Source organism: Cebus imitator, unplaced genomic scaffold (genome assembly GCF_001604975.1).
Source record: "Cebus imitator isolate Cc_AM_T3 unplaced genomic scaffold, Cebus_imitator-1.0 Scaffold70, whole genome shotgun sequence".
Lineage (NCBI taxonomy): Eukaryota > Metazoa > Chordata > Mammalia > Primates > Cebidae > Cebus > Cebus imitator.
This window is the reverse complement of record NW_016107385.1, coordinates 716,233-739,645: the sequence shown is the minus strand read 5'-3', so window position 1 is coordinate 739,645 and position 23,413 is coordinate 716,233. Positions and strand designations below refer to the sequence as shown.

Genomic DNA, 23,413 nt, shown 5'->3' with positions numbered 1-23,413 from the left:
TATATATATATATATATACACACAGAGATATATACATACAGACACACACACATACACACATATATGTGTGTATACACACACACACACACATATATATATATACACATTTTATTGCACTTTAGGTTCTGGGGTACATGTGCAGAACATGCAGGATTGTTGCATAGGTACATACATGGCAATGTGATTTGCTGCCTCCATCCCTGTCACCTATATCTGGCATTTCTCCCTGTGTTATCCCTCCCAAACTCTACCCCCCGCTGTCCTTCACCTAGTACCCCCCAAAAGACCCCAGTGTGTGATGCTCTCCTCCCTGTGTCCATGTGTTCTCACTGCTCAACGCCCACCTGTAAGTGAGAACATGTGGCGTTTGATTTTCTGTTCTTGTGTCAGTTTGCTGAGAATGATGATTTCCAGATTCATTCATGTCACTACAAAAAATATAAACTCATTGTTTTTTATGGCTGCATAGTATTCCCTGGTGTATATGTGCCACATTTTCCCATCCAGTCTACCATCGATGGGCATTTGGGTTGGTTCCAGGTCTTTGCTATTGTAAACAGTGCCGCAATGAACATATGTGTGCGTGTTTCTTTATAATAGAACAATTTATCATCCCTTGGATATATGCCCAGTAATGGGATTGCTGGGTCAAATGGAATTTCTATTTCTAGGAAATTGAGGAACAGCCACACCGTCTTCCACAATGGTTGAACTAATTTTCACCCCCACCAACAGTGTAAAAGTGTTCCTATTTCTCCACATCCTCTCCAGCATGTGTTGCCTCCAGATTATTTAATGATTGCCATTTTAACTGGCCTGAGATGGTATCTCAATGTGGTTTTCATTTGCATTTCTCTAATGACCAGTGATGATGAGCATTTTTTCATGTTTTTTGGCCTCATATATGTCTTCTTTTGAAAAGTGTCTGTTCATGTCCTTCACCAACTTTTGAATGGGTTTGTTTTTTTCTTATAAATCTGTTTTAGTTCTTTGTAGATTCTGGATATTAGCCCTTTGCCAAAGGGGTAGATCGTAAAAATTTTTTCCCATTCTGTTGATTGCCGCTTCACTCTAATAATTGTTTCTTTTACTATGCAGAAGTTCTGAAGTTTAATTAGATCCCATTTGTCTATTTTGGCTTTTCTTGTCAATGCTTTTGGTGTTTTAGTCATGAAATCCTTGCCTATGCCTATGTCCTGAATGGTTTTGCCTGGGTTTTCTTCTAGGGTTTTTTATGGTGTTAGGTCTTATGTTTAAGTCTTTAATCCATCTGGAGTTAATTTTAGTGTACGGTGTTAGAAAGGGGTCCAGTTTCTGCTTTCTGCACATGGCTAGCCAGTCTTCCCAACATCATTTATTAAAAAGGGAATCCTTTCCCCGTTGCTTGTTTTTGTGAGGTTTCTCAAAGATCAGATGGTTGTACATGTGTGGTGTTGCCTCCGAGGCCTCTATTCTGTTCCATTGGTCTATATCTCTGTTTTGGTACCAGTACCATGCTGTTGTGATTACTGTAGCCTTGTAGCATAGTTTGAAGTCAGATAGCATGATGCCTTAAACTTTATTCTTTTTGCTTAGATGGCTATGCGGGCTCTCTTTTGGTTCCATACAAAGTTTAAGGTGTTTTTTTCCAGTTCTGTGAAGAGGGTTATAGGTAGCTTTATGGGGAAAGCATTGAATCTATAAATTACTTTGGGCAGTATAGCCATTTTCACAATATTGATTCTTCCTAACAATAAGCATAGAATGTTTCTCCATCTATTTGTGTCCTCTCTTACTTCCTTGAGCAGCGGTTTGTAGTTCTCTGTGAAAAGGTCCTTTACATCCTTTGTTAGCTGTATTCCTACATATTTTATTATTGTTTTAGCAATTGTGAATGGCAGTTCGTTCTTGATTTGGCTCTCTTTAAGTCTGTTATTGGTGTATATGAATGCTTGTGATTTCTGCACATTGATTTTGTATCCTGAGACTTTGCTGAAGTTGCTTATCAGTTTCAGGAGATTTGGGGCTGAGACAATGGGGTATTCTAAACATACAATCATGTCATCTGCAAATAGAGATAATTTGACTTCCTCCTTTCCTAATTGAATACCCTTTATTTCTTTTTCTTGCCTGATTGCTCTGGCTAGAACTTCCAATACTACATTGAATAGGAGTGGTGAGAGAGGGCATCCTTGTCTACTGTCAGATTTCAAAGGGAATGTTTCCAGTTTTTGCCCCTTTAGTATAATATTAGCTGTGGGTTTGACATAAATAGCTTTTATTATTGTGAGATACATTCCATCAATACCTAGTTTACTGAGAGTTTTTAGCAAAAAGGGCTGCTGAATTTTGTTGAAGGCCTTCTCTGCATCTATTGAGATAATCATGTGGTTTTTGTCTTTGGTTCTGTTTTTGTGGTGAATTATATTTATAGACTTGCGTATGTTGAACCAGCCTCATATCCCTGGGATGAAGCCTACTTCATCATGATGGATAAGCTTTTTGATGTGCTGTTGCAATCGGTTTGCCAGTATTTAATTGAAGATTTTTGCATCTATGTTCATCATGGATATTGGCCTGAAGTTTTCTTTTCTTCTTGCGTCTCTGCCGGGTTTTGGTATCAGGATGATGTTGGTCTCATAAAATGATTTGGGAAGGATTTGTCTTTTTGGATTGTTTGGAATAGTTTCAGGAGTGGTACCAGCTCCTCTTTGTATGTCTGGTAGAATTCCGCTGTGAACCCATCGGGACCTGAGCTGTTTTTGGCTGGTAGGCTATTAATTGCTGCCTCAACTTCAGCCCTTGCTATTGGTCTATTCAGGGTTTTGACTTCTATTCCTGGTTTAGGTGTGGGAGGGTGCACATGTCCAGGAATTTATCCATTTCTTCCAGGTTTAGTGGTTTATGTGCATAGAGTTGTTTGTAGTAATCTCTAAAGGTACTTTGTATTTCTGTGCAATCTGTGGTGATATCTCCTTTATCGTTTTTTTACTGCATCTATTTGATTCTTCTCTCTTTTCTTTTTCATTAATCTGGCTTGTGGTTGGTCTATTTTGTTGATGTTTTCAGAAAACCAGCTCCTGGATTTATTGATTTTTCGAAGAGTTTTTTGTGTCTCTATCTCCTTCAGTTTTGCTCTGATCTTAGTTTTTTCTTGTCTTCTGATAGGTTTTGAGTTTTTTTGATCTTGCTCCTCTAGCTCTTTCAACTTCGATGATAGGGGGTCGATTTTAGATCTTTCCTTGCTTCTCATGTGGGCATTTATTGCTATAAATTTTTTCTCTAGACACTGCTTTAAATGTGTCCCAGAGATTCTGGTACGTTGTGTCTTCATTCTCATTGGTTTAGAAGAATATCTTTATTTCTGCCTGCATTTCATTGTTCATCCAATCAACATTCAAGAGCCAGTTGTTCAGTTGTGCGGTTCTGAGTTAGTTTCTTAATCCTGAGTTCTAATTTGATTATACTGTAGTCTGAGAGACTTTTTGTTATGATTTCCATTCTTCTGCATTTGCTGAGGAGTGATTAACTTCCAAATATGTGGTCAATTTTAGAGTAAGTGTGATGTGGTGCTGAGAAGAATGTATATTCTGTGGATTTGGGATGGAGAGTTCTGTAGATGTCTATCAGGTTTGCTTAGTCCAGATCGGAGTTCAAGTTCTGGATATGCTTGTTAATTTTCTGTCTTGTTGATCTGTCTAATAATGACAGTGGAGTAAGTCTCCCACTATTACTGTGTGGGAATCTAAGTCTCTTTGTAGGTCATTAAGAACTTGCTTTATGTACCTGGGTGCTCCTGTATTGGGTGCGTATATATTTAGGATCCTTAGCTCTTCTTGTTGCATTGATCCTTCTATTATTATGTAAATGCCCTTCTTTGTCTCTTTTGATCTTTGTTGCTTTAAAGTCTATTTCATCAAAGAGTAGGATTGCAACTCTTGCTTTTTTTTTGCTCTCCGTTTGCTTTGTTAATCTTCCTCCATCTCTCTATTTTGAGCCTATGTGTATCCTTGCACATGAGATGCGTTTTCTGGAAACAGCACACCAATGGGTTTTGACTTTTTATCCAATTTGCCAGTCTGTATCTTTTGATTGGGGCATTTAGCCCATTTACATTTAAGGTTAACATTGTTATGTGTGAATCTGATCCTGCCATTTTGATCCCAACTGGTTGTTGTGCCAATTAGTTGACAGAGTTTCTTCAATGCGTCAATGCTCTTTACCATTTGGTACATTTCTGGAGTGGCTGGTATTGGTTGTTGCTTTCTATGTTTAGTGCTTCTTTCAGGATCTCTTGTAGGGCAGGCCTGGTGGAGACGAAATTTCTGTGCAATTGCTTGTTTGTAAGGAATTTTATTTCTCCTTCACTTATGAAGCTTAGTTTGGCTGGATATGGAATTCTAGGTTAAAAGTTCTTTAAGGGTGTTGAATATTGGCTCCCAGTCTCTTCTGGCTTGTAGGGTTTCTGCTGAGAGATCCATTGTGAGTCTAATGGGCTTCCCTTTGTGGGTAACCCAACCTTTCTCTCTGGCTGCCCTTACTATTTTTTCCTTTATTTCAAATTTCAACCCTGGTGAATCTGACGATTATGTACTTTGGGGTTGCTCTTCTTGAGGAATATCTTTGTGGTGTTCTCTGTATTTCCTGGACTTGAATATTGGCCTGCCTTGCTAAGCTGGGGAAGTTTTCCTGGATAATATCCTGAAGTGTGTTTTCCAGCTTGGATTCATTCTCTCTGTCACATTCAGGTACACCTATCAAATGTAAATTAGGTCTTTTTACATAATCCCATATTTCTTGGAGGCTTTGTTCATTTCTTTTCACTATTTCTCTAATCTTGCCTTCTCGTTTTATTTCATTGAGTTGATCTTCAATCTCTGGTATCCTTTCTTCTGCTTGGTTGATTTGGCTATTGAAACTACTTGTGTATGCTTCACGAAGTTCTAGTGTGGTGTTTTTCAGCTCCATCAATTCATTTATATTCTTCTCTAAGCTGTTTATTCTTGTTAGCATTTCATCCATCCTTTTTTCAAGCCTCTTAGTTTCTTTGCATTGGGTTAGAACGTGTTCTTTTAGGTCTGAGAAGTTTGTTATTACCCACTTTCTGAAGCCTGCTTCTGTCAATTCATCAGACTCATTCTCCATCCAGCCTTGTTCCCTTGCTGGTAAGGAACAATGATCCCTTGGAGGAGGAGAGGGGTTCTGTTTTTGGGTGTTTTCATTCTTTTTGTGCTGGTTTCTTCCCACGTTTGTGGATTTAACTACCTGTGATCTTTGTAGTTGGTGACTTTCAGATGGGGTCTCTAAGTGGATGTCCTGTTTGTTGATGATGAAGTTATTTCTTTCTGTTTTTCAGTTTTCCTTAATGTGGTGATCACTCACCCTCCTGTGTTCTCACTGGGAACTGCACTCCAGAGCTGTTCCTATTTGGCCATCTTGGATCGTCTTTCCAACTTTTTCCATTTTTTAACTACAATCATATTAAAACAAAATCCTGACCCTCACCCCACTGACCACGAAATTGAGAAAGTTCTTAGAATACCTTAAGATTTGTACAGTATAACAATGACTTATTTATGCATTGTGGGATGAGGATACTGACAAAACATTCTTTGGTCTCTATTATATTTTAAGTAAATATTAATCATCTAAATATTAAACATTATTACAGAGACTGGGTAGAAGAGGAAAGGGAAGCATTTAATAGAATTAGGTTAGGATGATATAGTACTTCACGGCTTTCTAAACAATGCAGATATTCAGAAAATAACAATATTACTACTCAAGAATCTATTTACTTAACCCATGAGAATTAGATGCTACATAAACAAAATTTTAAAGTTATGATCCTCTCCCTGTAGAAGCTCTTAATCTAGTGGGCAAAGATATGTTAACACATAATGGGAATATAGATTACTAGTATTCATATTTGATGTAGGTTTTAATAACATATATCAGGTAGATAAAAGGTTAAGGACACTCAATGGAGAAAGCATGACACAAGTATATAATATTTAAGAACCAATACAAAGCTCAAAAGATGATGCTAGACATAAGCAATAAAGAAAAAGAAATAAAACAGTAGGTTAGTACTCTCTTTTATCACAATAAAGAGACCACAGGATGCAATAAGCAAGAAAGGAGAAAGTTCAGATTTGTATTTTAAAAGTTCTAAGTGCAGGAGAACATTATTGCATTAACTCTAACAGAGGTATTTCTTCATCTTACAAAGAAGGGCTGAGTTTGATTGGAAAGGTGAAGATCTGAATTAATACTTTTGCAATGGCAACTCTAAAAACTGGAGCAAATATCAAACATGGCACTCTGTTTAATAACAAGTCACATCTAGGTTCCAAAGGCAGTGTCACCACTTAAAAGTTATAATCTTGGGCACATTACTTAACTGCTCTGTATCCCTTTTCCTGGTATGTAAAATGAAGATAATAATATTTATCTAAGTGTTATAAGAAATAAATAAGGTTATACATGTAAATTTCTTAGCACTTTGCCTGGCTCCTTGTTAGGTGCTCAATAAATGTTATTACAGTGACTTAATATATTAAATCAACTTTATGTTAGTACATCCACATTATCAAATTGTATAAACTTGTCTTATTCTTTATTTATGATGATGTTGTATAAAAAAACAAGGTGAAAGCCCCCTCTCAGAACTTCTAAGAATTATTAATCACAACTAAGTATCTGGTATGGTTTGGCTGTGTCCCCACCCAAATCTGAACTTGAATTGTATCTCCCAGAATTCCGATGTGTTGTGGGAGAGACCCAGAGGGACATAACTAAATCATGGGGGTGGGTCCTTCTTGTGCTATTCTTGTGATAGTAAGTCTCATGAGATCTCATGGGTTTATCAGGGGCTTCCACTTTTGCTTCTTCATTTTTCTCTTGCTGCCACTATATAAGTGCCTTTTACCTCCCACCATGATTCTGAGGCCTCTGCAGCCATGTGAAACTGTAAGTCAAACTAAACCACATTTTCTTCCCAGTCTCAAGTATGTGTTTATCAGCAATGTGAAAATGAACTAATACAGCAAATTAGTGCCAGTAGAGTGGGGTACTGCTGAAGAGATACCTGAAAATGTAGAAGCGACTTTGGAACTGGGTAACAGGCAGAGATTGGAACAGTTTGGAGAGCTCAGAAAAAGACAGGAAAATGTGGGAGAATGGCTTTGACAAAAATGCTGATAGTGATATGAACAGTAAGGTTCAGGCTGAGGTGGTCTCACATGGAGATAAGGAACCTGTTGGGAACTGGAGAAAAGCTGAATCTTATTATGTTTAGCAAAGAGACTGGTGGCATTTTGCCCTTACCCTAGAGATTTGTGGAACTTTGAGCTTGAGAGATGATTTAGGGTATCTGGGAGAAGAAATTTCTCAGCAGCAAAGCAATCAAATGGTGACTTGGGTGCTGTTTTACGCTGCTTTCAAAGGGAAAATTTGCAGTCTGACAATGCAGTAGGAAAAAAAAAACAAAACCTATTTTTCGAGGAGAAATTCCAACTGGCTGCAGAAATGTACATAAGTACCAAGGAGTCTAATGTTATTCCCTAAGACCATGGAGGACATTTATCCAGGCCATGTCAAAGTTCTTCATGGCAGCCCCTCCTAACACAAGCCCAGATGCCCAAGTAAAAAAAAAGTAGTCTCACGGGATGGGCCCATGGTCTCTGTGCTATGTGTGGCACAGGGACTTGGTGTCCCATGTCTCAGCTGCTCCAGCCATAGCTGAAAGGAGCCAACATAAAGCTCGAGTTGTGGCTTCAGAGGGTGGAAGCCCCAAACCTTGGCAGCTTCTACGTGATGTTGAGCCCACAGGTGCACAGAAGCCAAGAATTGAGGTTTGGGAACCTCTGCCTAGATTTCACAAGATGTGTGGAAATGCCTAAATGACCAGGCAAAAGTGCTAGAGTGGCGGGGTCCTCAAGGAGAACCTCTGCTAAGGAAGTATGGAAGGGAAATGTGGCGTCAGAGTCCCCACAAAGAATCCCTACTAGGGCACTGCCTAGTGGAGCTTTGAGAAGAGGGTCACCTTCCTCCAAATGACAGATCCACTGACAACTTCTACTGTGCATCTGGAAAATCCACAGATACTCAACACCAGCCTGTGAAAGCAACCAGGGGGGAGGCTGTATCCTGCAAAGCTACAGAGGTGGAGATGCCCAAGACCATTGGAACGTACTTCTTGCATCAGCATGACCTAGATGTCAGACATGGAGTCAAATGAGATAATTTTGGAGCTCTAAAAATTTGACTACCCTGATGGATTTAGGATTTGCATGGGCCCTGTATTCCCTTTGTTTTGGCCAATTTCTCCATTTGGAATGGCTGTATTTATCTAATATCTGTACCTCCATTGTATCTAGGAAGTAACTAATTACTTCTGATTTTACAGGCTCATAGGCAGAAGGGACTTGCTTGAAGACTTGGAACTGTGGACTTTTGGGTTAATGGTGAAATGTGTTAAGACTTTGGGGGACTGTTGGGAAGGCATAATAAGTTCTGAAATGTGAGGATATGAAATCTGCAGGGACCAGGGGCAGAATGATATGGGTTGGCTGTGTCTCCCCATCCAAATCTCAACTTAAATTGTATCTCCCAAAATTCCCACATGTTGTGGAAGGGATCCAGGGCGAAGTAATTGAAGCATTAGGGCTGGTCTTTCCCATTCTGTTCTTGTGAAAATGAGTAAGTCTCACAAGATCTGATGGGTTTATCATGGACTTCTGCTTTTACTTCTTCCTCATTTTTCTTTTGCTGCCACCATGTAAGAAGTGCCTTTTGCCTCCCGCCATGATTCTGAGACCTCCCAGCCATGTGGAACCACTTAAACCTCTTTTGGTTCCCAGTCTTGGGTATGCCTTTATCAGCAGCGTGAAAACAAACTAATATGGTATTAAATGTCAGTCATCTAAGTCTTCTATAAACTGTTTATATGATGCAGACATCTGGGAATTCTTTCAGAAGAAGAAATAAAATGAAAACATGAGGGATGAAAAGAGGTTTTCATAAGCTACACCTTTAGAATCAATCATTTTAGATTCTGCTAGATAGTATCATCAACCTATGAAAATAGTTCCAACTACAACTACTTGGAATGTCCCCTGCCTACTGCTACTACTATTGTCCATTCCCCGTGACTCCTTAATTACGAGCATTGATATTATGCTTTCATTTTGAAATTCTTTTGGTCCATGTCAGAAGCAGTAAACTATAAAAAATATTCATTCTCAACAAAAGATCAAAACATGGAAGATAGGAAGTCAACATTAATACCAGAGTTCATGATGTGATAAAAGAATTAGAGTAAAATATGAAAAATTTTAAAATAATCCTAAAGTAGGTAAAGCCTAAGATCCAGAGGCCATTAAAATATAAAAAGATAAATTCAACCATACTAAACACATTCCTGCATGGTAAAAACACCATAAACAATAAAGACAAAAATAACAAATTGGGAAAAAAAGGCATAACACACATGTATTAGCTTTCTATTGCTGTCCTAACAAACTACCACAAACTTAGTGGCTTACAACACCACAAATTTGTACGCTTCTGTGAGTTGGAAGTCCAAAGAGTTTCACAATGGGCTAAAATCAAGGTACCTGTATTAGCAGTGCAGCATTCCTTTCAAGAAGCTCTAAAAGATAAACACTTTCCCTTGCCTTTTCCAGCTCCTAGAGACCATCCATATTCTTTGGCTCGTGGATCCCTCCTACTACTACTGCTTCTCTCTGAACCTTCTTCTGTAGTTATATCTTTCTCTGACCACAGTCCTATATGATCAGGAAAGGTTTTCCACTGAAGGGCTCATGTGATTAGCCTAGGATCATCCAGATAATCCAGATCATCTCCCTATATTAAAGCTTACAACCTTAATCCCAGTTCCAAAATCCTAACATACTCACAGGTTCTGAAGATTAGGGCAAGGACATCTTTGGGGAGGAGCAGGACATATTCTGTCTACCACAAATAGCATATAACTGAAAAAAGAAAGATATTTCCTTAAAAGTAACTCTAAAAATCAGTAAGAAAAGACAAACGCCACAAAGGAAAAAGAGGCCAAATTCATGAATAAAATCCACAGAATAAAAATGTAAATGCCATGAAATATACAAAAAGTAACTTTATTCAGAGTAAGAAGAAATGCAAATTAAAGAGATGACCAAATACCAAGACGTTTGTTAACACAGAAGTCAGTGAGCGTATGGAAACATAAATTAGTATGACATATTTGAACTGTCTTTTGGGAATATCTACCAAAATTTAAATGTACATTCTCTGACTCAGCAAATTCTACTTCTATTCATTTTCTTTTACAAGTATGAAATTATATGTCTATGAACATAGTTTACAAAAAAGCACTGTTTCAGTAGAAAAAAAAAATAAAAGCACCCTAAGTCAGAATCAACAGGGAACTTGTTAAATTATTAAACATCTATTCAGTGGAATACTATGTAGTGATGACAAAAATGAGGAAGCTTTTATACTGTCAAATGAGCTGATCAAGTTCTATTCAGTTTAAAGGTACGTAAGTATGTTTAGTATGCCACCATTTCCGAGGGAAAAACACATAGACATGTATGTTTATATATGAATAGGATCTTTACACAGTAACACTGGTAACTGTCTTCCCAGTGAGAAGGAAAGGGACAGAGGTATGAAGGAAAGGGACAGAGGTACAAAGGAAATGCTTTTTTTCTGAAATGATGCCTTCACTCTGTTGCCAAGGCTGGAGTGCAGTGGCATCATCTCAGCTCACCGCAGTCTCCACCTTCCGGATGCAAGTGATTCTCCTGCCTCAGCCTCCTGAGTAGTGGGGATTACTGGCACCCGCCCCACGCCTGGCTAAATTTTTGTATTTTTAGTAGAGATGGGGTTTTGTCATGTTGGCTGGGCTGGTCTTGAACTTCTGATCTCAGGTGATTTACCCACCTCGGCTTCCCAAAGTGCTGGGATTATAGGCGTGAGCCACTATGCCCAGTCAGAAATGTTCTTTTCATTATATACCCTTTTCTATTTTTTGAATTTTGTACCATTTATAATTACGTAGTCAAAAATCAATTTACCAGACACTTACACATACATACACACAAAATCCCTAAAGAACCATGAACTCAAAACAGTACATGTCCCTGTCCAAGTAGTTAGTAATTTTGTGTATCTGCCCTTTATAGTACACAAAGATGAATTCTGAGTGGAAGGCTGATTGATTTTAACAGCCTTGTACCCCTCCTAATGTCAAAATCTGCTGTACCCCCCACAATGTACCCTTTCCATCAGTTTGAAATAGCCAACCATATTCCTATTTAAAACGTATATAGTTCCCCTTGGTAAGAAAGACTTGCTCAAATATCGCCTAGCATCCCAGGCCTTTCCATATATATCAACAGAATATCCCATAAATCACATCATATGCAGGTATTACTTCTAAAGATGTTGGGCTCACCTTCTTAAACTTCACGTGGTTGCTCTGTAGAAATTATAGGATAGATAGCAAATAAGGACTTGCCTGAAGAAAGGCTGGATATTCTCATGTTGGACATAAAAAAATATAGGCATGTCCTAAGAGAGGAGACATGAATTCAGAAGGTGGACAAGAGGGAGAGGGAGTTCCAGATAGTTCTACTGTGCCTCAACTGAGATTTCAAACAGGAAAGATATGCTTGAGTGGGGTTTCTGGAGATATGTAATTCCTACCCTTTGAAAGGAGGTGTAACGGCCAGGTGCAATGGCTCATGCTTGTAATCCCAGCACTTAGGGAGACTAAGGCAGGCAGATCGTTTCAGCCCAAGTTCAAAACCAGCCTGGCCAACCCAGCAAAACCCTGTTTCTACAAAAAAAAAAAATTAGCAGAACTTGGTAGTGTGTGCCTGTAGTCTCAGCCACTTGGGTGGGCTGAGATGGGAGGATCACTTGAGCACAGAAGGTTGAGGCTGCAGTGAGCCAAGTTCATGAAACTTTACTCTCGACTAGGTGACAGAACGAGATCCTATATTTAAAAAAAAAAAAGAAAGAAAGAAAAAAAGGTATTCCTATAGAATCCCATGTAAACATGGAAACATGTTTGATGTTTGATACATGATATAACTTGTAATTCAATATCTCATTATATTTCTTACTCATTAGGAAGTCTTTTCTGATGCCTGTAACTGGGTTAGGTATCTCTTATAAATGTTTCTATCATGTAAGGGGACAGTGGAAGACTAAGAAAACTGATATTGATGGTTTAGCAGTGGCATATCTTGTCTAAAGCAAAAAGTGAAAACTTCCATTTTTCTGATTTAGGTCAGGTACATGAAATCCTTATGTGTATCACTTATAGAGTCATATGGGGAGTTCCTTTTCACCAAGTTGGAAGAAGGAATAGGAATCTATTATTCTTTTTTCTTAGTGTCTTTGGTAACATTATATTGCTTGGTCTTATCTATGCTGTCAGGGATATTAATGACAACTATAGGTTTACGACTATAAAGAAGTGATATTCTCCCAATGGCATCAGGGCAATGACAAGAGCATTCAGTGAGAGACTGCCATTCTCTCCATTCAGGGAGGTTCAGCCTCTTGTGGATTTAATCCTTGAGCTGTCAATATTAGAAGAAGGCTTTTGCTAAGGAAGCCAGCAGAATTCCTTAAATTGAGTACCTACAACTTTTGTATCTGTTGCAGACTTCTTTAAAGTTCTGTACATGTAAGAGCGCTCATTTTAGTATAGGTGAAGAGCGCTCATTTTTCTAAATGTGCCTAGAGGCAACATTTAGAACACAGCTTTACCTAGGCTGAGATAGACTATAACATCTTGTCATTTAATAGCAGGGAACTAAGGAAGAACAAGGGTAAACTACCAACCCTGAATATAAAAGACATCAATTCTTCAGGGATCAGGCAGCCAAGACAGAGACACTAAAAAGAAATGCAGTCAGTGGCAGGGACCCATACTAAATAGCAGAATTATCTGAAAACAATGGAAGTATCTCCACATACAGTATTTAAAAAGTCACCAACCTCTGAGTGTTCTGAATATGGCCAAAAGTTGGAAGTCCTAGAAGCATCCCACAAAACAGGCATTCAATCAATATTTGTATAGTTGAATCCAGAAATAACAAAGGAAAATCAGACGAAGAGGCCTCAGAAATACTCTTCTTCTAAATACCTATCAAGAGTGGCTTTGGAAAGAAGTAGACAGCACAAGATGACTTAAACACTTACTCAAATTAAGAATCCCATAAAAATGTACAATTCTTCAGTAATGTAGGTACATAATTACACAATGTTAGTAATATTTCATCTTATAAGAGGCAGTTTAGAGACTTCCTCTGAAAAGGCCACAGCAGTCTGAAAATAAAAAGTATAACAATAAACTGCTAATCCTAATTAGAGAGTTTAAAACATTTTAGAGATTTCTTTTCAAATGCGACATAAATTGATTCAATTTTCACTGCAACGTGATACCCTATAGCATCACTGTCCAACAGAAATATAATGTAAGCCACATATGTAATTTTAAATTTTCTAGTGGTTACATTTTAAGAAGTAAAAAGAGGATGGCAGTGAAAATGGGCCTATCTCTTGCCACAAGCACTGAAAGACTGAGTAAAGTTTCTCAGAATTAACTTTTCAGAAGTCTAGAAAATAATCAAAGGTTTAAAGTGACCAAGCAAATGCTGAATCAAGAAAAAGGCAACCTGCCCTTGGCCGAACTGCCCCCATTCTTGCTTTCTGTTGAAGATGACAGCCCATACACAGTGTGGGATCCTGGCCCCTGGTTCCAAGGAGAACAGAACAAATTTTAGTCTCAAAGGATGCAGTCTTGTCTGTTTCAACTTGTCTAGGAGGTACGGAAGGAACTTTCAATTCCTCAAAAATAGGGTAAGGTAAATAGACAACCAGCTGCCACACAGAGGGCAAAATATTACCTGAGGCCAACAACAGATGCACAAAAACCCTGGGAGGAAAAACTGAAGAGAACATTTCTTTAAAAAGTTAGGGCAATCAAAACTGACTTGCATTCTGGGGAATTTAGAAACTCACATACATACCAAAAACAGGAGGCACATTCACAGAAAAGTTGTGATAAGACACTAAGTTTTAATCTCTGGCTGATCTCTAAGCTAGGCACAAGCAGGAAGTAAAGGGTAAGAACAGAATTAAAAATGGACTGTGACACCATACAGAGACAATACGCAAAGACTGAGAGTTTTCATTTATTTCTTTTCTTTTTTAAGCTCTTAGTATTCAAGGAAATCCGTCAAAACACAAGATGACCACAGCTCTAAGGAATAGAGATTTCAAGACTTACTATAAAGTTACATTAATAAAAACACTCCAGTACTGGCATAAGCTTGGACATATACAAGAATCAGTGTCCAGAAATAAACACATTTATCTACAGTCAACTGAATTTTGACAAGAGTGACAAGACCTTTCAAAGGCAAAATAGTCTCTTCAACAAATGGTACTGAGAAAACTAGATATCCATGTGCAAAAGAAAAAACTTGAAACCTTCCCTTATACCATATACAAAAATTCCAAATGGATCAAAGACCTATATATAGCAGCTAAACTACAAAGCCTTTAGGAAAAAAATATGAATGTAAATCTTCATGACCTTCATTTGACAATGGATTCTTAGATGACATCAAAGCATAAGCACCAAACAAAAAAAGTCAGACTTTATCATGATAAATAACTTTGTAATAGTTATTATAATTTTGAGGTAATTATGAGTTAATAGTAACTTTAAAATAACCCAAATCCTCTAATATCAAAGGATATCATCAACAAAGTGAAAAGATAACCTACAGAATGAGAGAAAATATTTGCAAATCATATATGTAAGAGTCTAGTATCAAAATATATAAAGAACTCTTACAATTCAACAAAAATACAAACCACCTAATTAAAAGATGAGCAAGGGACTTGAAGAGACATTTCTCCAAAGAAGATATACAAATGGCCAACAAGCACTTGAAAAGATGTTAACATCATTAATCAGTAGGGAACTACAACTCAAACCACAATGAGATACCACTCCACATCCACTAAGATATGATTAATTAAAAAAATAAAATAAAATAACAAGTGTCGATGAGGATGTGGAGAACTGGAACTTCTTACATTGCTGGGGAATATAAAGGCTTCTTCTTCTTGTGAATTCAATGTATTTATCACCTGTATCTTTCATTAGGTAGTTATTACTCTTGTTAGTCCTCTAATATTATTATTTAACTTTTCAAACTTCTCCCATTTACCATGTTTTCAACTTTCCTGTACCACCCATCACGCCTCATATATAGTAAGGACTAAATCTGACATGCCACATTTTCCTTTTCCATCACAGCCCTCTCTCCCCACAACTAATGAACAGCATTTCATATGCAGGCAACAATAACACCAAAAGCCATCTGCAACATCCACTCTCAATGGGTTGTTTTCAACTGAACCAAATAATCAAAATCTATCAACCTGAATAGGTCACACTTGGCACCCTTAACTCATCTGAATACAAGACAAGACACATAGAAGGACAGCTTCAAGACTTCTCTTCAGCACAAGTCGATACAATTCAGAGGGCTACTCTTGATTCTTAAATGAGAGTTCAGTTATGAGGGTACCATTATGAGTAATGAGTCCCCAGGGGTACACACATAAATTGAATTACCCTTGGTTTCAAAGACCCAAGCTCCATATAGGAACTGTAATCTCATAAGAGCCCCATGAACATAGCTTCTTGAAGTTCCAGCAAAGGAAGAACCAAAAATCTGGCTTTCCACCAGCTATTAGTTCATTCACAAGCCTCCGGGTCCAGATACCATTTCAATCTACACGGCTGCCTAACAACATAGCTGACATTATATCTTCATCAGGATTCGATGACCAGAATTAAAATAACCCCAAATCATTCTTCCATACAGAAGAACAGATTTGGTTAGCTCTTCATTACTATCTAAAACATAGTACCTGCTAAATAGATGGGGACACATTTACACACACACCTTAAAGAGGTACTTGCGCACTGTAATTCTCTTCATTAACATCAGTTATCAGAATATGAACACTGCCTGGTTCTATGTAACTTAATATGCTACTTCTATATATAGTAACAGAAATCAGAAAGAAGTGACTAGTATTTCTTACAGAAATGAGTTGTAACATTTACAACAAATGGTATTTTCCAACAACACCTAATCAAAAATGTCATTGACAGGTAGAAAAAAATTTGTACTAGCACGTAATTTTTTTAAAAGGGGGCCAGGTGTGATGGAACATGCCTGTACTTTGGAATCCCAGCACTTTGGGAGGCCAAAGAGGACAGATCACTCCAGCACAGGAGTTTGAGACCAGCCTGGGCAACATGGTGAAAACCCATCTCTACAAAAAGATATGAAAATTAGCCAGGCGTTGCGCAAGACACCTTTAGTACCAGCTTCTGGGGAAGGTGGGGTGGCATAGAGGTAGGAGGATCACTTGTACCTGGGAGGCAGAAGTTGCAGTGAGGCAAGATCATGCTACTCCAACCTAGGCAACAGAGCAAGACCCTGTCTCCAGTCAATCAATCAATAAAAGTGGATTGTGGTAGAATATTTTGAAATAAAATCAAATACATATCTGGGAACAGACAGTAGGTTAAGGAGTTTACCTACTGTAAACTCCTTAACCTACTGCCAATCAATTTGTGCTGGTACAGAGTAGGTTTTAAGAGCATAAAGTCAGGACATATGCTTCTCTGAATCAAGGAGAAAGTTTGGCAGCTGCTAATTGACCAAAGAATAGAGATTCCTTTGGGGAATCCAAACGAAGACCCTCCCTGCTGATAACATTTTTCCAGTTAAACTAAAATAACCAAATAATATTTAGCTTAAGAGCTAGTTTTTCCTATAGTGAGATTTATTTTTACTTTTCAACATTTCCATACTCAATTACACAGATATTAAGTCATACAGCAGGGATTCAAGTGAAGGTCTGAGAAGAAAGCCTATGCTCTTTGTACTTTATCACTGTTAAAACCAAGTAAATGCATGGTTAATATATTTTTTAAAATAGTATAAAAATAGTATCCAGTTAATCAGAAATAAATTCTTTTATCTCATTCTTCGGGGTTTCAAGGAGCTACTGGATACCTACAGGGTTAAGTGAAAAGGAATCTCTTGCATTCATTCATGGACACACATACACACATACATACCTGCCTGCAATGTGGACACAGTATGCAACTGCCAGCATGAGAAATTTAGAAGGATCTCTGCCATTGAGTTCTCTAAGGTATACTGAAAAGCTACAAACCCAAAGGGGTTTAAAAGTAAACTCAACTTCATTTTAAAGTTGACTCCAGTTTAGGGTTCCTCATTCATCTTTCCCCATTAGCTCTGGTTCATAAAATCCTTACAGTCCCAACAAAGAGTGCCTCTTCTCAGAGTTCAAAAGTTCTAGAATTGAGTCTCATTGTCTCTGATTTGTGTTATCTACTAATCCCTAAACTAATCACATACCTGAGGGGTTAACCACTCAGCATAAAGGCCTGAAAGTTAAAAAGGGATGATTCCCTAAAGAAAAGTAGGGAGTTCTTAACAAAAAGTCAAGGTATGCTGGGAAGACTAAAACAATAGATGGCCGTTACAAGGTTGAAGGAGATAACACAGGTGTAGATTTAAGTAAAGGTTGAAAAATTAAGGTGGGTGGTACATCATGAAACAAGAATGTGCAATAGGTACATGTTTGCTTGAGTTGAAAGATCATTAATGACAAAATTGAGTAAGAAAGACTAAATAGGAATCCTACTCATGGAGGCCTTGCATATTAAAAAGGGGATTATTCTAGGCTTCCGCGGGTTGGTCAAGATATGACTAAATTGGTATCTAAGAATAATTATATTGAGGTATAGGATTAGGAAAGCTTGGAATAGCCAGAGAGCCAATAGAGAAGATATTATTTGTATCCAGATGCTATTTTAACAATGAACATGAGAATACAGTGGTGTGTTTACAGACAGAACTGGAAGGTAGAATGCTAGATTTATCCTTTGAATAAAACTCATAGGCAGAACAAATATTATAAGAGTAAAAAAAGGGAGTACAAGAAAAGCACAGGAGTCCAAGATAACCTCCAAGACTATTCGCACGTAAAGATTCAACCCAGTGGTACAGCATATAGTGCATAGGATAAGAAAAACAGTTGCTGTCAACCTAGACTAAGAGTTCAGTTGTTATTTATGGTAGAAAGATTCAAACCAAGTAATTGAAAAGCCATGAGAGCCTAAGTAACTGAACAATACCTAGCACATGAGGGATGTTCAGAGAAATCAAACAGATGAATCGATAAATTTACTTGTATGTTTTATAAGCCAAACAACGCATAAAGAGAAAGTGTCCACAGACAAATATGACAAAGGTGCTTTTCTCAAAGTATTCATAATACAACTAACTTGAATAAAAATATATGGGGGCAATAATGTTTATAAATAACCACTGCAGTTCACAGGAACAAGTGACTAATTCTTGTAGTGGAAGCTCTGAAAGTAGGCCTGTGTAAAAAAAAAAAAAGTACAATAGGGGACTGAGACAACTTTGGGAGAAATACTGCTTATTTTAAGGAAGGCAGGAGTTAGAGATTGAAATTGGAATACTTAAAGACAAGTGGGAAAATTTGAAGTCTAAAATGTAATGAAAGTCAAGACAACGGTTTTGTGTTAAAATGCAAAAGAGAATTTGAATGCAAAAGTACTAATGGATGGTATAATAAATGTAAAATACTGATTTCCAGTAATAGAGAATAATTAGCAAAGTTTAAATTCAGATTGTTATTATCTGTTAAGTCAAATCATTTTAAGATAGTCTGCTTTTTAGAAAGAAATTAATAGCTATAAATAAGTGTTGAAATTTTCTCACTTCATAGAAGACTCGAATTCGCCTATACTAATACCTGGAACAGTATCTATCATGGGTTTTAAAGCAGAACAGTATCTATCATGGGTTTTAAAGCAGAAGTCAAAAACAAACATAAATGAGCAAAGAAAACTACTTTAAGTGCTTATTAATATTTGCAGTGCTGGAGGCTATGGCCATCTACAGGGAACACTCACTACCTTTTAGGAATGCAGGCTCAGTACTAAGGGAATGAGCTGATCTTTTTAGAGAAGCTGGAAATTCTGCCTATGTGAAATCTCCTGATTTTTAAAATGTTTGCTTATTTAAATATGGACTGGTTTCATCACCAATTTTCATCTCCTGTTTTAATTAACAAATAATGACACTCTTATCTAATAGAAATATAAACTGTCTTAGGCCAGGTGCCGTGGCTCACACCTGTAATCCTAGCACTTTGGGAGGCTGAGGCAGGCAGATTGCCTGAGCTCAGGAGTTCAAGACCAGCCTGGGCAACATGCCAAAACCCATCTCTACTAAAAATACAACGAATTAGCTGGGCATGGCGGGTGCCTGTAAACCCAGCTACTTGGGAGGCCGAGGCACAAGAATTGCTTGAATGGGAGGGCAGAAGGTGCAGTGAGCTGAGATTACGCCACTGCACTCCAGCAAGTGCAACAAAACGAGACTCTGTCTCAAAAAAAAAAAGGAAAACAAAAAAGAAAAATATATAAATTGTTTTTATTCATTTTTACCACTGTATCTTTTTTAAACTGGAAAACTATACAATAAAAATCAGACAAAGTATGTTTTGAGATCTACCAAACAATGCAAGCAACAGGAAAGCAACTAATTAGTACTATCCTTAATTACTTAAACTAATTGTCACTTTAATGCATTTTTTTTTTCATTTCAAAGTGTTGAATACACTTTTTCTTATACATGGAATACAAAATTTGCAAAACCCCAACAAATTCACTTAATAACGACCAGACTAATAATTAGGAATCATGGCAAAACTTGTTTTAGCGAAAAATTCCGTTGGTTTAGAGGTAACTAAAAACACAGATTCCCAAGATCCACTCCCTGATTCCTACAGGATGAGGCACAGGAAACCTGTAACTTAAATTTCTGAGGAAGTTATGATGTCATATTTGGAATATTAGTAAACTAGAAAACTAATCTTAATTCTAACTGAAAATCTGTTGCTATAAAATTCCATGCAGAATAATTTCTCTCATATCACTGCAATTAATGTAGTCTAACCACAGGGTTACTCTAGTTTTGGGCTTTGGATAATCTTAAATCTTGAGCTCCAAAGTACTAAAAAAGAACACAATATTCAAAGCCAAAAAAAAAAAAAAATACTGATTTAACATAGCCTGACAATCTAAAATCTTATAGTAGTTCCTTAACATAACTTAGAAGGCTATAACTCTCTGACCACCTCTCCTATTGCATACTCACTATACTGCAACAATACTATTTTTGTACTCCTTAAGTATAATAGTTCTCTTCTACCACAGGTCCTCTAGACGCTGTTTCCTTTACTTGGGTAGTCCCCTAAGATATTCTATTGGTCGCCCCTTTCTAAGCTATCAGCTAACAAGAATCCTTGGAGTAGCACCAGTATTCACCATCTCTCGACTGTTTGTTTTTCTGGTTTTATTTTCCTCATAACGCCTATGACTATCTGAAATTATTTTATTTATTTATTTGTTATCTGTCCTCTATTAATAGGATTTACACTCCATATGAGTAGGAACCTTGTTTTCCTTGCTCACTATTGCATCTAACAGACTGTTATCTGGGCCAAAATAGGTGCTTAATATATCACTGTTGAGTAAATGAACAGAAAAATATACAAACTCTGAACATTCCTCTCAATTTATTAACATGTCATATTCACAAACCTCTATGAAGACAATAAGATATGTTATGAAATTTTAGTTGTAAACAAGCCTGAAGCAGACAATTTTTGGTACCTTCCTCCTCAGAGCTTCCTTCCTCCACCATTCATTTACCCCTGACCCTCGTGATCAGGTAATTTTGACTTACAGTAGGTAAACATGACTCTACAAGGAACTCTTACTGACAGACAGGTGAAAACAGGTACATTTTTACGATCCAAGAAAAAAAACATAAAATATAGAACCTTTCTCAGCTGTGAATCATTCAGAGAAGACCACCTCATATCTCAGAGTGATTCATGATTCAAGTTTTTTCAGGAACCAGGTGTATTCTGGATCCTAAGAGATCAGGATAAGCACAGGATAAATTAGAAAAACAAGAAAAAATACAGGAAGGAGAAGAATGGCTTTCCTGATCAAAGGCTACAGTTGTTCCTTGGTATTTGTGTGAAGCCGGTTCTAGGACATCCCTTGAATATCAAAATCCTCAATGCTCAAGTCCCTGATATAAAATGGCAAAATACTTTCATACAGCCTATGCACATCCTCCTGTACACTTTAAATCATCTGTAAACAGGGATATGCTGTATTGTTCAGAGAATAATAAGATTTTAATGTGTGTACATCTTGAGTAAAGATGCAGTATTTTTTTCAAATATTTTCAATCTGCAGCTGGTTCAATTCACAGATGGGAAACACATACATATGGATGCAAAGGCCACAGACAAGAAAGAGCATTAGAGAAAATGATATTCTACAAGATTCTAATAGACCTTTTTTTTTTTTTTTAAAGTGGGGGAGGGAGTAGTAATGGGATATATGGAACAGCTCATACAGGGCCATATGAAGGACTTTGTTCTTTAAGAAAAAACATATTTTGAGCAAAAAAACAATGAAAGATATGCATGTTTAAAGAAAAAATCACACTGTTTTGCAGATAGAATGAAAACACAGTAGAGGGAAAGGGAGCTGGCAGTGGATGAAGATGGTATCTTAGCAATCCAGGTGAGAAATAGAGACTAGAATAATGAGATAACTAGGCAAATAAATGAGAAAACTGAATACACTGAAGATGTCTTTTGGAGGTAAAAGTGTGCTAGCCAGTGTGCTTCTAAACCTCTTACATCTTTTGCATTTTTCTGTTTTTTCCCATCATTTCTAACCTCTAGAATAAAGGTCTTATTACACATTTTAAATAAAGAATTAAGGGGATAATGCAATTGAACTTAAGATAATAACAGCTGCATTACTACATAAGACATGCATGATGGGAAACAAATACAAAAAAGACTCTATACCTTCCTTCAAGGAGTTCACCATCTAAACAGGACTATAGATGTAATGCAAGTAACAATATGATAATGTGTAGTATGAATAAAAATACATAAAAGCAGAAAAGAGGAATGAAATTTCAAATAGAAATTTGAGTAAGTGGGACATTATTTTTTTTACAAAGTTTGCATTCCATGATTCAAATATTGGAAAGGGAACTAAACTGGCAATCAAAAGACACTGCTTCAGAAAAATGTTACTTACTGGCACGAAGGTTTAAAAAAATTGAAAAATTCAGCATTCATTCTTAAAAACTTTCATGGTAAAGAAGTATAAGATACTTCATTAACATTGTAAAGGCTCAATTAATAATATGCAATTTACAACAATAAAAATTTATTTCAATAATTAGTACCATACCTAAAAATGAAATACTTGTACCATTCTATTAAAGTCAAAAATAGGACATTACTAAAGAGACTTAAAAGAAAAAGGCATAAGTAATGATTAGAGGAGAAGGTGAAAAAGATAAATGTAAACCTTCATTTAAAAATTATTCTTATTTGCAGATGTGACTGTTCACTTAGAATATACAAGCAGATTTCCTATGAGAAAAATAAGAGAATGCAATATGGTGGTTAGATACAGGAACTTTAAAAACTGTCCTATTTACCAATGATTTAGAAATTACAACAAAGAGTCAATTCACAATAAAAAGAATATAAAATTGATAGGATAATAATGTGTAGAGCTAATCTGAAGCTATCTGCAAAACTTTTTGTTTGTTTTATGAGGCTGGAGTGTGGCTGGCATGATCACAGCTCACTGTAGCCTCAAACTCCTCGGCTCAAGTGATTCTGCCATCTCAAACCTCTCAGCTTAGTAGGTGTGACTACAGGCACCTGCCACCATATCTGGCTAAATTTTTAAACTTTTTGTAGAAACAGTATATCTTTATGTTTCCCAGACTAGCCTTGAACTCCTGGCCTCAAGCAAACCTCCCTCCTTGTCCTCCCAAAGTGCTGGAATTATAGGCATAAGCCTCCACACCCACCTAATCTGCAAAACATTAATAAGGGTATAAAGAGCATAAATGAATAAGAAGATACTGTATGTTTTCTGGAAGCAAAACTTAGTATTTCAAGGATGACAATTCTGTCTCTGTTCATTTATTGAAAATTGAGTTTAAAATACAGATGGACTATTTTGGGGAAAAACTTGAAAAACACGAGCCTTAAGTATACATTAAAGTCAAGAATATTTGAGTGATCTTTTAAACATGAATCAGGTCATGTGAGCCTTGCTCAGAAACCTCCATGAGCCACATATTTCACCCATGGAAAGAGTCCAAATTCTAAAGACCCTACAAAAATTGGC

General features: G+C 37.0%; 1 protein-coding gene across 2 annotated transcripts in view; it reads right to left on the bottom strand.

Annotated features, from left to right (window-relative positions):
* SPRED1 (sprouty related EVH1 domain containing 1) overlaps positions 1 to 23,413 on the bottom strand; it is a 114,881-nt gene that overhangs the window by 61,062 nt on the left and 30,406 nt on the right. The window lies entirely within an intron of this gene.